Source organism: Oncorhynchus tshawytscha, unplaced genomic scaffold (assembly GCF_018296145.1).
Source record: "Oncorhynchus tshawytscha isolate Ot180627B unplaced genomic scaffold, Otsh_v2.0 Un_contig_1244_pilon_pilon, whole genome shotgun sequence".
Lineage (NCBI taxonomy): Eukaryota > Metazoa > Chordata > Actinopteri > Salmoniformes > Salmonidae > Oncorhynchus > Oncorhynchus tshawytscha.
Window position 1 is genome coordinate 121,960 of NW_024609315.1, and position 16,769 is coordinate 138,728.

The 16,769-nt window shown below is 40.8% G+C and overlaps 10 non-coding genes across 10 annotated transcripts; all 10 read left to right on the forward strand.

Moving 5' to 3' along the window:
• Positions 1-12,395: 12,395 nt before the first annotated feature.
• trnaq-uug lies at positions 12,396-12,467 on the forward strand. The gene has a single exon. It is a non-coding gene; the product is annotated as a tRNA-Gln (tRNA).
• A 115-nt stretch (positions 12,468-12,582) lies between these two features.
• Positions 12,583-12,654, forward strand: trnaq-cug. Its single transcript has one exon. It is a non-coding gene; the product is annotated as a tRNA-Gln (tRNA).
• A 484-nt stretch (positions 12,655-13,138) lies between these two features.
• trnaq-uug lies at positions 13,139-13,210 on the forward strand. Its single transcript has one exon. It is a non-coding gene; the product is annotated as a tRNA-Gln (tRNA).
• A 115-nt stretch (positions 13,211-13,325) lies between these two features.
• trnaq-cug lies at positions 13,326-13,400 on the forward strand. Its single transcript has one exon. It is a non-coding gene; the product is annotated as a tRNA-Gln (tRNA).
• A 481-nt stretch (positions 13,401-13,881) lies between these two features.
• On the forward strand, positions 13,882-13,953 carry trnaq-uug. Its single transcript has one exon. It is a non-coding gene; the product is annotated as a tRNA-Gln (tRNA).
• Positions 13,954-14,068: 115 nt separating this feature from the next.
• Positions 14,069-14,140, forward strand: trnaq-cug. Its single transcript has one exon. It is a non-coding gene; the product is annotated as a tRNA-Gln (tRNA).
• Positions 14,141-15,339: 1,199 nt separating this feature from the next.
• trnaq-uug lies at positions 15,340-15,411 on the forward strand. Its single transcript has one exon. It is a non-coding gene; the product is annotated as a tRNA-Gln (tRNA).
• Positions 15,412-15,526: 115 nt separating this feature from the next.
• On the forward strand, positions 15,527-15,598 carry trnaq-cug. The gene has a single exon. It is a non-coding gene; the product is annotated as a tRNA-Gln (tRNA).
• Positions 15,599-16,068: 470 nt separating this feature from the next.
• Positions 16,069-16,140, forward strand: trnaq-uug. Its single transcript has one exon. It is a non-coding gene; the product is annotated as a tRNA-Gln (tRNA).
• Positions 16,141-16,255: 115 nt separating this feature from the next.
• On the forward strand, positions 16,256-16,327 carry trnaq-cug. The gene has a single exon. It is a non-coding gene; the product is annotated as a tRNA-Gln (tRNA).
• The last annotated feature ends 442 nt before the right edge of the window (positions 16,328-16,769 follow it).

Sequence of the window (16,769 nt, forward strand, 5' to 3'; positions counted from 1 at the left end):
AACTACATCCACAGATCACTGACCCTATATAATGTCTCAGCTAAGACTAAACTACATCCACAGATCACTGACTCTACATAATGTCTCAGCTAAGACTAAACTACATCCACAGATCACTGACACTATATAATGTCTCAGCCAAAACTAAACTACATCCACAGATCACTGACTCTATATAATGTCTCAGCTAAGACTAAACTACATCCACAGATCACTGACTCTACATAATGTCTCAGCTAAGACTAAACTACATCCAAAGATCACTGACACTATATAATGTTTCAGCTAAAACTAAACTACATCCACAGATCACTGACACGATATAATGTCTTGGCTAAGACTAAACTACATCCACAGATCACTGACTCTATATAATGTCTCAGCTAAGACTAAACTACATCCACAGATCACTGACTCTATATAATGTCTCAGCTAAGACTAAACTACATCCACAGATCACTGACTCTATATAATGTCTCAGCTAAGACTAAACTACATCCACATATCACTGACCCTATATAATGTCTCAGCTAAAACTAAACTACATCCACAGATCACTGACTCTATATAATGTCTCAGCTAAGACTAAACTACATCCACAGATCATTGACTCTATATAATGTCTCAGCTAAGATTAAACTACATCCACATATCACTGACCCTATATAATGTCTCAGCTAAGACTAAACTTCATCCACAGATCACTGACTCTATATAATGTCTCAGCTAAGACTAAACTACATCCACAGATCACTGACACTATATAATGTCTCAGCTAAAACTAAACTACATCCACAGATCACTGACACTATATAATGTCTCAGCTAAGTCTAAACTTCATCCACAGATCACTGACTCTATATAATGTCTCAGCTAAGACTAAACTACATCCACAGATCACTGACTCTATATAATGCCTCAGCTAAGACTAAACTACATCTACATGATGTGAGAGAGACAGGGTGAAAGGTGAAGGAGAGAGAATGAGAGAGAGAAAAAGAGGGAAGGAGAGAGGCTTTTCAATTATTATTTAGACTAGAGTGGGAGAATCCAAAACAACTTTAGTTTGTACTATAATAACAACATACATGAAAACAATATGACGCAGCCAAGGTCATAGGTTCAACAACCGTACCGGGCCAAGGGAACTTGGCTCTACTGTGTCTCTGGTGAACCAGGGATCTGTCCACTTCCCAGCTGTCATCAGTATCAGGGTCTATGTAACGGTTAGCTCTCTGGACATTGAATCCACTAATCCATGTTCAAATCTCTGTAAAAATCTCATTGTATTGGTCACATGCGTGGAATACAACAGGTGTAGACATCACAGTGAAATGCTGAATACAACAGGTGTAGACATCACAGTGAAATGCTGAATACAACAGGTGTAGACATCACAGTGAAATGCTGAATACAACAGGTGTAGACATCACAGTGAAATGCTGAATACAACAGGTGTAGACATCACAGTGAAATGCTGAATACAACAGGTGTAGACTTTACAGTGAAATGCTGAATACAACAGGTGTAGACATCACAGTGAAATGCTGAATACAACAGGTGTAGACATAACAGTGAAATGCTGAATACAACAGGTGTAGACATCACAGTGAAATGCTGAATACAACAGGTGTAGACATCACAGTGAAATGCTGAATACAACAGGTGTAGACATCACAGTGAAATGCTGAATACAACAGGTGTAGACATAACAGTGAAATGCTGAATACAACAGGTGTAGACATCACAGTGAAATGCTGAATACAACAGGTGTAGACATCACAGTGAAATGCTGATTACAACAGGTGTAGACATCACAGTGAAATGCAGTTAAGAAATGATTTACAGAATAAAGTTTTTTTTTTAATTAACACAATAAAATAACAATAACGAGGCTATATACAGGTGGTACCGGTAACAAGTCAATATGTAGAGGGTACAAGTTAGTCGAGGTAATTGAGGTAATATGTACCTTTAGCTAGAAGCTGCTTGGCTTTTGCAGTAAAATAGTAGCCCATCTTCCTTCCTATCAACACGCTCAAACAGAGGATGGGGATAAACAGTTCCTGCTATGGGGTCAGCGATGCCTGAGGCAAGGGAAGCAAACCAGTTCCTGCTATGGAGTCAGCGATGCCTGAGGCAAGGGAGGCAAACCAGTTCCTGCTATGGAGTCAGCGATGCCTGAGGCAAGGGAGGCAAACCAGTTCCTGGTAAAAAAATAAAAATAAAAAATTTAAAAAACGACTCCGTAAAAGAGGGAAACGAGGCGGTCTTCTGGTCAGACTCCGGAGACGGGCACATCGTGCACCACTCCCTAGCATTCTTCTCGCCAATGTCCAGTCTCTTGACAACAAGGTTGATGAAATCCGAGCAAGGGTAGCATTCCAGAGGGACATCAGAGACCGTAACGTTCTTTGCTTCATGGAAACATGGCTCACTGGAGAGACGCTATCGGAGGCGGTGCAGCCAGCGGGTTTCTCCACGCATCGCGCCGACAGAAACAAACATCTTTCTGGTAAGAAGAGGGGCGGGGGCGTATGCCTTATGGCTAACGAGACGTGGTGTGATCACAGAAATATACAGGAAGTCAAATCCTTCTGTTCACCTGATTTAGAATTCCTCACAATCAAATGTCGACCGCATTATCTACCAAGAGAATTCTCTTTGATTATAATCACAGCCGGATATATTGCCCCCCAAGCAGACACATCGATGGCTCTGAACGAACTTCATTTGACTGTTTGCAAACTGGAATCTATAAATCCTGAGGCTGCATTCATTGTAGCTGGGGATTTTAACAAGGCTAATCTGAAAACAAGACTCCTTAAATTGTATCAGCATATCGATTGCGCAACTAGGGCTGAAAAAAACCTTGGATCATTGTTACTCTAACTTCCGCGACGCATATAAGGCCCTGCCCCGCCCTCCTTTCGGAAAAGCTGACCACGACTCCATTTTGCTGATCCCTGCCTACAGACAGAAACTAAAACAAGAAGCTCCCACGCTGAGGTCTGTCCAACGCTGGTCCGACCAAGCTGATTCCACACTCCAAGACTGCTTCCATCACGTGGACTGGGATATGTTTCGTATTGCGTCAGATAACAACATTGACGAATATGCTGATTCGGTGTGCGAGTTCATTAGAACGTGCGTTGAAGATGTCGTTCCCATAGCAACAATTAAAACATTCCCTAACCAGAAACCGTGGATTGATGGCAGCATTCGCATGAAACTGAAAGCGCGAACCACTGCTTTTAATCAGGGCAAGTGACTGGTAACATGACCGAATACAAACAGTGCAGCTATTCCCTCCGCAAGGCTATCAAACAAGCTAAGCGTCAGTATAGAGACAAAGTAGAATCTCAATTCAACGGCTCAGACGCAAGAGGTATGTGGCAGGGTCTACAGTCAATCACGGACTACAAGAAGAAAACCAGCCCAGTCACGGACCAGGATGTCTTGCTCCCAGGCAGACTAAATAACTTTTTTGCCCGCTTTGAGGACAATACAGTGCCACTGACACGGCCTGCAACGAAAACATGCGGACTCTCCTTCACTGCAGCCAATGTGAGTAAAACATTTAAACGTGTTAACCCTCACAAGGCTGCAGGCCCAGACGGCATCCCCAGCCGCGCCCTCAGAGCATGCGCAGACCAGCTGGCCGGTGTGTTCACGGACATATTCAATCAATCCCTATACCAGTCTGCTGTTCCCACATGCTTCAAGAGGGCCACCATTGTTCCTGTTCCCAAGAAAGCTAAGGTAACTGAGCTAAATGACTACCGCCCCGTAGCACTCACTTCCGTCATCATGAAGTGCTTTGAGAGACTAGTCAAGGACCATATCACCTCCACCCTACCTGACACCCTAGACCCACTCCAATTTGCTTACCGCCCAAATAGGTCCACAGACGATGCAATCTCAACCACACTGCACACTGCCCTAACCCATGTGGACAAGAGGAATACCTATGTGAGAATGCTGTTCATCGACTACAGCTCGGTATTCAACACCATAGTACCCTCCAAGCTCGTCATCAAGCTCGAGACCCTGGGTCTCAACCCCGCCCTGTGCAACTGGGTACTGGACTTCCTGACGGGCCGCCCCCAGGTGGTGAGGGTAGGCAACAACATCTCCACCCCGCTGATCCTCAACACTGGGGCCCCACAAGGGTGCGTTCTGAGCCCTCTCCTGTACTCCCTGTTCACCCACGACTGCGTGGCCACGCACGCCTCCAACTCAATCATCAAGTTTGCGGACGACACAACAGTGGTAGGCTTGATTACCAACAACGATGAGACTGCCTACAGGGAGGAGGTGAGGGCCCTCGGAGTGTGGTGTCAGGAAAATAACCTCACACTCAACGTCAACAAAACTAAGGAGATGATTGTGGACTTCAGGAAACAGCAGAGGGAACACCCCCCTATCCACATCGATGGAACAGTAGTGGAGAGGGTAGCAAGTAGCAAGTTTTAAGTTCCTCGGCATACACATCACAGACAAACTGAATTGGTCCACTCACACAGACAGCATCGTGAAGAAGGCGCAGCAGCGCCTCTTCAACCTCAGGAGGCTGAAGAAATTCGGCTTGTCACCAAAAGCACTCACAAACTTCTACAGATGCACAATTGAGAGCATCCTGGCGGGCTGTATCACCGCCTGGTACGGCAACTGCTCCGCCCACAACCGTAAGGCTCTCCAGAGGGTAATGAGGTCTGCACAACGCATCACCGGGGGCAAACTACCTGCCCTCCAGGACACCTACACCACCCGATGTTACAGGAAGGCCATAAAGATCATCAAGGACATCAACCACCCGAGCCACTGCCTGTTCACCCCGCTATCATCCAGAAGGCGAGGTCAGTACAGGTGCATCAAAGCTGGGACCGAGAGACTGAAAAACAGCTTCTAACTCAAGGCCATCACACTCTTAAACAGCCACCACTCATTGAGTGGCTGCTGCCAACACACTGACTCAACTCCAGCCACTTTAATAATGGGAATTGATGGGAAATGATGTAAAATATAAAATATAAATAAAAATATATAAAAAAATAAATATATATAAAAAAATATATAAAATATATCACTAGCCACTTTAAACAATGCTACCTAATGTAATGTTTACATACCTACATTATTCATCTCATATGTATACGTATATACTGTACTCTATATCATCTACTGCATCCTTATGTAATACATGTATCACTAGCCACTTTAACTATGCCACTTTGTTTACATACTCATCTCATATGTATATACTGTACTCGATATCATCTACTGTATCTTGCCTAAGCTGCTCTGTACCATCACTCATTCATATATCCTTATGTACATATTCTTTATCCCCTTACACTGTGTATAAGACAGTAGTATTTTTTTTTGAATTGTTAGTTAGATTACTTGTTGGATTATTACTGCATTGTTGGAACTAGAAGCACAAGCATTTCGCTACACTCACATTAACATCTGCTAACCATGTGTATGTGACAAATAAAATTGTTATTTGATTTGATTTGATTTGCTATGGGGTCAGCGATGCCTGAGGCAAGGGAGGCAAACTTGGTCTTTTCACCCCAACTAAACTTGGACATTAACCTCACAGCTGACAAGTCAAAGTCACTCTTCTTCAAATGTTCTCCCACTGAAGAAAACGACAAGATGTTGCTGCTCAGTCACACAACAATAATCCAACTCATGTGTACTTGCTGGGAGCTCTCTGTATGTAAATACACACATCAACTCTATCCCGCCACGACAGATACTGTACCAGCCTAATTAATAGGCTGCCTGATTCAGCGTTCACTGGAACGATCAACGAGACATTTACCTTGAAAACATGACCAAGTTAACATACAGGTGACACATTCAGGCTGACTAAATTGACAGTATAAACAAAACGTCATAAAAAAAAGATCATTAGTGAAACATAAACTCAGCATTTCACTGGACGCCTCAGAGAGAGGAGAAGAAAGAAATGTACATATATTTTTTTTAATGTTCCAGAACAAATCACACCCATACCGCCCTCCAACAACACCATCACCCCAACACTGTCAGACACCCCAAATAACACCATCAACCCTGACACTGTCAGACACCCCAACTAAACACCATCACCCCAACACTGTCAGACACCCCAACTCAACACCATCACCCCAACACTTTCAGACACCCCAACTAAACACCATCACCCCAACACTTTCAGACACCCCAACTAAACACCATCACCCCAACACTGTCAGACACCCCAACTCAACACCATCACCCCCAACACTTTCAGACACCCCAACTAAACACCATCACATTTCCGGTAAAGAACACTTTCAGACACCCTAACTAAACACCATCACCCCCAACACAGTCAGACACCCCAACTAAACACCATCACCCCCAACACTGTCAGACAACCCAACTAAACACCATCATCCCCAACACCGTCAGACACCCAAAACAAAGCACCATCAACCCTGACACTGTCACACACTCCAACTAAACACCATCACCACCAACACCATGTTGTATTCAGTTATTTCACTGCTGCTCTTTAATTATTTGTATTACATTTTATCTTTTATTATTATCTGTTTTTTTCAAACTGCATTGTTGGTTAAGGGGCTCGTACACCTGTTGTATTCAGCATTTCACGGTAAAGTAAACACCTGTTGTATTCAGCATTTCACGGTAAAGTAAACACCTGTTGTATTCAGCATTTCACGGTAAAGTCTACACCTGTTGTATTCAGCATTTCACGGTAAAGTAAACACCTGTTGTATTCAGCATTTCACGGTAAAGTAAACACCTGTTGTATTCAGCATTTCACGGTAAAGTAAACACCTGTTGTATTCAGCATTTCACGGTAAAGTCTACACCTGTTGTATTCAGCATTTCACGGTAAAGTAAACACCTGTTGTATTCAGCATTTCACGGTAAAGTAAACACCTGTTGTATTCAGCATTTCACGGTAAAGTAAACACCTGTTGTATTCAGCATTTCACGGTAAAGTAAACACCTGTTGTATTCAGCATTTCACGGTAAAGTAAACACCTGTTGTATTCAGCATTTCACGGTAAAGTAAACACCTGTTGTATTCAGCATTTCACGGTAAAGTAAACACCTGTTGTATTCAGCATTTCACGGTAAAGTAAACACCTGTTGTATTCAGCATTTCACGGTAAAGTAAACACCTGTTGTATTCAGCATTTCACGGTAAAGTAAACACCTGTTGTATTCAGCATTTCACGGTAAAGTAAACACCTGTTGTATTCAGCATTTCATGGTAAAGTCTACACCTGTTGTATTCAGCATTTCACGGTAAAGTAAACACCTGTTGTATTCAGCATTTCACGGTAAAGTGTCACCTGTTGTATTCAGCATTTCACAGTAAAGTAAACACCTGTTGTATTCAGCATTTCACAGTAAAGTAAACACCTATTCAGCCTGTTGTATTCAGCATTTCACGGTAAAGTAAACACCTGTTGTATTCAGCATTTCACGGTAAAGTAAACACCTGTTGTATTCAGCATTTCACGGTAAAGTAAACACCTGTTGTATTCAGCATTTCACGGTAAAGTTAAACACCTGTTGTATTCAGCATTTCACGGTAAAGTAAACACCTGTTGTATTCAGTATTTCAGCATTTCACCTGTTGTATTCAGCATTTAAAGTAAACACCTGTTGTATTCAGCATTTCACGGTAAACAAAGTAAACACCTGTTGTATTCAGCATTTCACGGTAAAGTAAACACCTGTTGTATTCAGCATTTCACGGTAAAGTAAACACCTGTTGTATTCAGCATTTCACGGTAAAGTAAACACCTGTTGTATTCAGCATTTCACGGTAAAGTAAACACCTGTTGTATTCAGCATTTCACGGTAAAGTAAACACCTGTTGTATTCAGCATTTCACGGTAAAGTCACCTGTAAAGTAAACACCTGTTGTATTCAGCATTTCACGGTAAAGTAAACACCTGTTGTATTCAGCATTTCACGGTAAAGTAAACACCTGTTGTATTCAGCATTTCACGGTAAAGTAAACACCTGTTGTATTCAGCATTTCACGGTAAAGTCTACACCTGTTGTATTCAGCATTTCACAAGTAAACACCACACCTGTTGTATTCAGCATTTCACGGTAAAGTAAACACCTGTTGTATTCAGCATTTCACGGTAAAGTAAACACCTGTTGTATTCAGCATTTCACGGTAAAGTCCACACCTGTTGTATTCAGCATTTCACTGTGATGTCTACACCTGTTGTATTCAGCATTTCACTTTGATGTCAACACCTGTTGTATTCAGCATTTCACGGTAAAGTAAACACCTGTTGTATTCAGCATTTCACGGTAAAGTAAACACCTGTTGTATTCAGCATTTCACGGTAAAGTAAACACCTGTTGTATTCAGCATTTCACGTAAAGTAACACCTGTTGTATTCAATTTCACCTACACCTGTTGTATTCAGCATTTCACGGTAAAGTAAACACCTGTTGTATTCAGCATTTCACGGTAAAGTAAACACCTGTTGTATTCAGCATTTCACGGTAAAGTAAACACCTGTTGTATTCAGCATTTCACGGTAAAGTAAACACCTGTTGTATTCAGCATTTCACGGTAAAGTAAACACCTGTTGTATTCAGCATTTCACGGTAAAGTAAACACCTGTTGTATTCAGCATTTCACGTAAAGTAAAAGTAAACACCTGTTGTATTCAGCATTTCACGGTAAAGTAAACACCTGTTGTATTCAGCATTTCACGGTAAAGTAAACACCTGTTGTATTCAGCATTTCACGGTAAAGTAAACACCTGTTGTATTCAGCATTTCACTGTAAAGTAAACACCTGTTGTATTCAGCATTTCAAACACCTGTTGTATTCAGCATTTCACATGTTACACCTGTTGTATTCAGCAAAGTAAACACCTGTTGTATTCACACCTGTTGTATTCAGCATTTCACGGTAAAGTAAACACCTGTTGTATTCAGCATTTCACGGTAAAGTAAACACCTGTTGTATTCAGCATTTCACGGTAAAGTCTACACCTGTTGTATTCAGCATTTCACGGTAAAGTAAACACCTGTTGTATTCAGCATTTCACGGTAAAGTGTCACCTGTTGTATTCAGCATTTCACAGTAAAGTAAACACCTGTTGTATTCAGCATTTCACGGTAAAGTCCACACCTGTTGTATTCAGCATTTCACAGTAAAGTAAACACCTGTTGTATTCAGCATTTCACTGTGATGTCTACACCTGTTGTATTCAGCATTTCACTGTGATGTCAACACCTGTTGTATTCAGCATTTCACAGTAAAGTAAACACCTGTTGTATTCAGCATTTCACGGTCAAAGTAAACACCTGTTGTATTCAGCATTTCACCTGTTGTATTCAAAGTAAACACCTGTTGTATTCAGCATTTCACGGTAAAGTAAACACCTGTTGTATTCAGCATTTCACGGTAAAGTAAACACCTGTTGTATTCAGCATTTCACGGTAAAGTAAACACCTGTTGTATTCAGCATTTCACGGTAAAGTCTACACCTGTTGTATTCAGCATTTCACGGTAAAGTAAACACCTGTTGTATTCAGCATTTCACGGTAAAGTAAACACCTGTTGTATTCAGCATTTCACGGTAAAGTCCACACCTGTTGTATTCAGCATTTCACTGTGATGTCTACACCTGTTGTATTCAGCATTTCACTGTGATGTCTACACCTGTTGTATTCAGCATTTCACAGTAAAGTAAACACCTGTTGTATTCAGCATTTCACCTGTTGTATTCAGCATTTGTCTACACCTGTTGTATTCAGCATTTACTGTGATGTAAACACCTGTTGTATTCAGCATTTCACTGTGATGTCTACACCTGTTGTATTCAGCATTTCACTGTGAGTCTACACCTGTTGTATTCAGCACTGTGATGTCTACACCTGTTGTATTCAGCATTCACTGTGATGTCTACACCTGTTGTATTCAGCATTTCACTGTGATGTCTACACCTGTTGTATTCAGCATTTCACTGTGATGTCTACACCTGTTGTATTCAGCATTTCACTGTGATGTCTACACCTGTTGTATTCAGCATTTCACTGTGATGTCTACACCTGTTGTATTCAGCATTTCAGTGATGTCTACACCTGTTGTTTCAGCGGTAATGTAAACACCTGTTGTATTCAGCATTTCACATTTCACCTGTTGTATTCAGCATTTCAGTAAACACCTGTTGTATTCAGCATTTAAACACCTGTTGTATTCAGTAAAGTAAACACCTGTTGTATTCAGCATTTCACGGTAAAGTCTACACCTGTTGATTCAGCATTTCACGGTAAAGTAAACACCTGTTGTATTCAGCATTTCACGGTAAAGTAAACACCTGTTGTATTCAGCATTTCACGGTAAAGTCACCAGCATTTAAACACCTGTTGTATTCAGCATTTCACGGTAAAGTAAACACCTGTTGTATTCAGCATTTCACGGTAAAGTAAACACCTGTTGTATTCAGCATTTCACTGTAAACACCTGTTGTATTCAGCATTTCACGGTAAAGTAAACACCTGTTGTATTCAGCATTTCACGGTAAAGTAAACACCTGTTGTATTCAGCATTTCACAGTAAACACCTGTTGTATTCAGTAAAGTAAACACCTGTTGTATTCAGCATTTCACTGTGAAGTCTACACCTGTTGTATTCAGCATTTTTCACCTGTTGTATTCAGCATTTGTGTAAAGTAAACACCTGTTGTATTCAGCATTTTTCACTGTGATCAGTCTACACCTGTTGTATTCAGCATTTCACTGTGATGTCTACACCTGTTGTATTCAGCATTTCACTGTGATGTCTACACCTGTTGTATTCAGCTTTTCACTGTGATGTCCACACCTGTTGTATTCAGCATTTGTAAAGTAAACACCTGTTGTATTCAGCATTTCACTGTGATGTCTACACCTGTTGTATTCAGCACCTGTTGTATTCACTGTGATGTCTACACCTGTTGTATTCAGCATTTCACTGTGATGTCTACACCTGTTGTATTCAGCATTTACTGTGATGTCTACACCTGTTGTATTCAGCATTTCACTGTGATGTCTACACCTGTTGTATTCAGCATTTCACTGTGATGTCTACACCTGTTGTATTCAGCATTTCACTGTGATGTCTACACCTGTTGTATTCAGCATTTCACTGTTGATGTCTACACCTGTTGTATTCAGCATTTCACTGTGATGTCTACACCTGTTGTATTCAGCATTTCACTGTGATGTCTGTTGTATTCACACCTGTTGTATTCAGCATTTCACGGTGATGTCTACACCTGTTGTATTCAGCATTTCACGGTAAAGTAAACACCTGTTGTATTCAGCATTTCACGGTCAAAGTAAACACCTGTTGTATTCAGCATTTCACGTAAAGTAAAGTCTAAAGTAAACACCTGTTGTATTCAGCATTTCACGGTAAAGTAAACACCTGTTGTATTCAGCATTTCACGGTAAAGTAAACACCTGTTGTATTCGACACCGCATGTGACAAATAAAGTCTGATTTGATGCCCCAACTACGGCTCTGTCTAATGTTTGCATGTTCCCTGCTGTTCAAGAATGGAACCTGTTTTTAGGTGCTTTATGATACTTGTGAAGAGCTCTGCTCTGGCCTGGTTTAGCAAGTATGTGGTAGTCAATTCTTGTTGGACAAGCCCATACCAGTAGATGAAAAATACCTAACCTAATAAAACACTTTACCAACAATGATCAAGTTGTACAGAACATATCCCCATATTGAGAAAAAGTGACATATCACAAGACCATTACGTATTGCATTTACAATATCCATTACATTACAATATAGTTCATCAGTGGCTCAGTTAAGAGTTAATGTTGGTTAGCACTCAGGACTCTGAATCCTGTGATCCGAGTTTAAATCTCGGTAGGACCTACCTTGATTTTGCAGTGACACACTCCTCCCCTGTCAACTTTAAAATAGTTGTGCGTGAAAGAAACAAGTGGGTGGGAGTCAATAAGCACTCTTGTTACGCACGAATGGCTAGCCTACGGTAAACGCATACTATGAGTGCCTGGTAGTTGACACCGTTTCAGGCCTGAAAATATTTTATCTGTTTTCCGGTGAACCAAGGACAGTAAAATCTGAACCCGTCACAGAGTATTGAGTACAGGGTTCTATGCTGTAAAGGTTATCACTCAGGACTCTGAATCCTACAATCCGAGTTTAAATCTTGGACGATCCTACCATGACAATTAATTTGCCTCGTGGAACTAGAATATAGCTGTCCAAATATTGTTGTCAGTTGAAAGTATTTGCAGCACGTGAAGGAACGACAGTCCGCTGTTGCAAATTAAACGCAGAATTTTTTTTTTTTCAATTTCAATGTGAATTTAGAATATGGTTCTATGGTGTAATGGTTAGCACTCTGGACTTTGAATCCAGTGATCCGAGTTCAAATCTCGGTAGAACCTTCCTATTTTTTGTGCAGAATTTTTCACATGGCCAACCAATAATCTCATAATCTGCTGTTTATCCGGTTTACAAATTACAGGAAAATCGGAACTCTACAATAATTACTCTGTAAAGGGTTCTATGGTGTAATGGTTAGCACTCAGGACTCTGAATCCTGCGATCCGAGTTCAAATCTCGGTAGGACCTACCTTGATTTTGCATTGACACACTCCTCCCCTGTCAACTTTAAAATAGTTGTGCGTGAAAGAAACAAGTGGGTGGGAGTCGATAAGCACTCTTGTTACGCACGAATGGCTAGCCTACGGTAAACAATGCATACTATGAGTACCTGGTACTTGATACCGTTTCTGTCCAGAAAATATTTTATCTGTTTTTCCGTCCAATAACCAAGGACAGTAAAATCTGAACCCGTCTACAGAGTATTGAGTACAGGGTTCTATGCTGTAAAGGTTATCACTCAGGACTCTGAATCCTACAATCCGAGTTTAAATCTTGGACGATCCTACCATGTCAATTAATTTGCCTCGTGGAACTAGAATATAGCTGTCCAAATATTGTTGTCAGTTGAAAGTATTTGCAGCACGTGAAGGAACTACAGTCCGCTGTTGCAAATTAAACGCAGAACCTCCTTTTTTTTTTTTTTTTCAATTTCCAAGTGAATTTAGAATATGGTTCTATGATGTAATGGTTAGCACTCTGGACTTTGAATCCAGTGATCCGAGTTCAAATCTCGGTAGAACCTTCCTATTTTTGTGCTGAATTTTTCACATGGCCAACCAATAATCTCATAATCTGCTGTTTATCCAGTGTACAAATGACAGGAAAATCAGGAACTCTACAATAATTACTCTGTATATGGTTCTATGGTGTAATGGTTAGCACTCAGGACTCTGAATCCTGTGATCCGAGTTCAAATCTCGGATCCAGGACCTACCTTAATTTTGCAGTGACACACTCCTCCCTGTCAACTTTAAAATAGTTGTGCTCCGTGAAAGAAACAAGTGGGTGGGAGTCAATAAGCACTCTTGTTACGCACGAATGGCTAGCCTACGGTAAAACTTCTGAAGGGCATACTATGAGTGCCTGGTAGTTGACACCGTTTCTGGCCTGAAAATATTTTATCTGTTTTTCCGGTGAACCAAGGACAGTAAAATCTGAACCCGTCACAGAGTATTGAGTACAGGGTTCTATGCTGTAAAGGTTATCACTCAGGACTCTGAATCCTACAATCCGAGTTTAAATCTTGGACGATCCTACCATGTCAATTAATTTGCCTCGTGGAACTAGAATATAGCTGTCCAAATATTGTTGTCAGTTGAAAGTATTTGCAGCACGTGAAGGAACGACAGTCCGCTGTTGCAAATTAAACGCAGAATTTTTTTTTTTTTCAATTTCCAAGTGAATTTAGAATATGGTTCTATGGTGTAATGGTTAGCACTCTGGACTTTGAATCCAGTGATCCGAGTTCAAATCTCGGTAGAACCTTCCTATTTTTTGTGCAGAATTTTTCACATGGCCAACCAATAATCTCATAATCTGCTGTTTATCCGGTTTACAAATTACAGGAAAATCGGAACTCTACAATAATTACTCTGTAAAGGGTTCTATGGTGTAATGGTTAGCACTCAGGACTCTGAATCCTGCGATCCGAGTTCAAATCTCGGTAGGACCTACCTTGATTTTGCATTGACACACTCCTCCCCTGTCAACTTTAAAATAGTTGTGCGTGAAAGAAACAAGTGGGTGGGAGTCGATAAGCACTCTTGTTACGCACGAATGGCTAGCCTACGGTAAACGCATACTATGAGTGCCTGGTACTTGATACCGTTTCTGTCCAGAAAATATTTTATCTGTTTTTCCGGTTAACCAAGGACAGTAAAATCTGAACCCGTCACAGAGTATTGAGTACAGGGTTCTATGCTGTAAAGGTTATCACTCAGGACTCTGAATCCTACAATCCGAGTTTAAATCTTGGACGATCCTACCATGTCAATTAATTTGCCTCGTGGAACTAGAATATAGCTGTCCAAATATTGTTGTCAGTTGAAAGTATTTGCAGCACGTGAAGGAACGACAGTCCGCTGTTGCAAATTAAACGCAGATTATTTTTTTTTTCAATTTCCATGTGAATTTAGAATATGGTTCTATGGTGTAATGGTTAGCACTCAGGACTCTGAATTCTGCGATCCGAATTCAAATCTCGGTAGGACCTTCCCATTTTTTGTGCTGAATTTTTCACATGGCCAACCAATAATCTCATAATCTGCTGTTTATCCGGTGTACAAATGACAGGAAAATCGGAACTCTACAATAATTACTCTGTAAAGGGTTATATGGTGTAATGGTTAGCACTCAGGACTCTGAATCCTTCGATCCGAGTTCAAATCTCGGTAGGACCTACCTTGATTTTGCATTGACACACTCCTCCCATGTCAACTTTAAAATAGTTGTGCGTGAAAGAAACAAGTGGGTGGGAGTCGATAAGCACTCTTGTTACGCACGAATGGCTAGCCTACGGTAAACGCATACTATGAGTACCTGGTACTTGATACCGTTTCTGTCCAGAAAATCTTTTATCTGTTTTTCCGGTTAACCAAGGACAGTAAAATCTGAACCCGTCACAGAGTATTGAGTACAGGGTTCTATGCTGTAAAGGTTATCACTCAGGACTCTGAATCCTACAATCCGAGTTTAAATCTTGGACGATCCTACCATGTCAATTAATTTGCCTCGTGGAACTAGAATATAGCTGTCCAAATATTGTTGTCAGTTGAAAGTATTTGCAGCACGTGAAGGAACGACAGTCCGCTGTTGCAAATTAAACGCAGATTTTTTTTTTTTTTTTTCAATTTCCATGTGAATTTAGAATATGGTTCTATGGTGTAATGGTTAGCACTCTGGACTTTGAATCCAGTGATCCGAGTTCAAATCTCGGTAGAACCTTCCTATTTTTTGTGCTGAATTTTTCACATGGCCAACCAATAATCTCATAATCTGCTGTTTATCCGGTGTACAAATGACAGGAAAATCGGAACTCTACAATAATTACTCTGTAAAGGGTTCTATGGTGTAATGGTTAGCACTCAGGACTCTGAATCCTGTGATCCGAGTTCAAATCTCGGTAGGACCTACCTTGATTTTGCAGTGACACACTCCTCCCCTGTCAACTTTAAAATAGTTGTGCGTGAAAGAAACAAGTGGGTGGGAGTCGATAAGCACTCTTGTTATGCACGAATGGCTAGCCTACGGTAAACGCATACTATGAGTGCCTGGTACTTGATACCGTTTCTGTCCAGAAAATATTTTATCTGTTTTTCCGGTTAACCAAGGACAGTAAAATCTGAACCCGTCACAGAGTATTGAGTACAGGGTTCTATGCTGTAAAGGTTATCACTCAGGACTCTGAATCCTACAATCCGAGTTTAAATCTTGGACGATCCTACCATGTCAATTAATTTGCCTCGTGGAACTAGAATATAGCTGTCCAAATATTGTTGTCAGTTGAAAGTATTTGCAGCACGTGAAGGAACGACAGTCCGCTGTTGCAAATTAAATGCAGAATTTTTTTTTTTTTTCAATTTCCAAGTGAATTTAGAATATGGTTCTATGGTGTAATGGTTAGCACTCTGGACTTTGAATCCAGTGATCCGCGTTCAAATCTCGGTAGAACCTTCCTATTTTTTGTGCAGAATTTTTCACATGGCCAACCAATAATCTCATAATCTGCTGTTTATCCGGTTTACAAATTACAGGAAAATCGGAACTCTACAATAATTACTCTGTAAAGGGTTCTATGGTGTAATGGTTAGCACTCAGGACTCTGAATCCTGCGATCTGAGTTCAAATCTCGGTAGGACCTACCTTGATTTTGCAATGACACACTCCTCCCCTGTCAACTTTAAAATAGTTATGCGTGAAAGAAACAAGTGGGTGGGAGTCGATAAGCACTCTTGTTACGAACGAATGGCTAGCCTACGGTAAACGCATACTATGAGTGCCTGGTACTTGATACCGTTTCTGTCCAGAAAATATTTTATCTGTTTTTCCGGTGAACCAAGGACAGTAAAATCTGAACCCGTCACAGAGTATTGAGTACAGGGTTCTATGCTGTAAAGGTTATCACTCAGGACTCTGAATCCTACAATCCGAGTTTAAATCTTGGACGATCCTACCATGTCAATTAATTTGCCTCGTGGAACTAGAATATAGCTGTCCAAATATTGTTGTCAGTTGAAAGTATTTGCAGCACGTGAAGGAACGACAGTCCGCTGTTGCAAATTAAACGCAGAATTTTTTTTTCA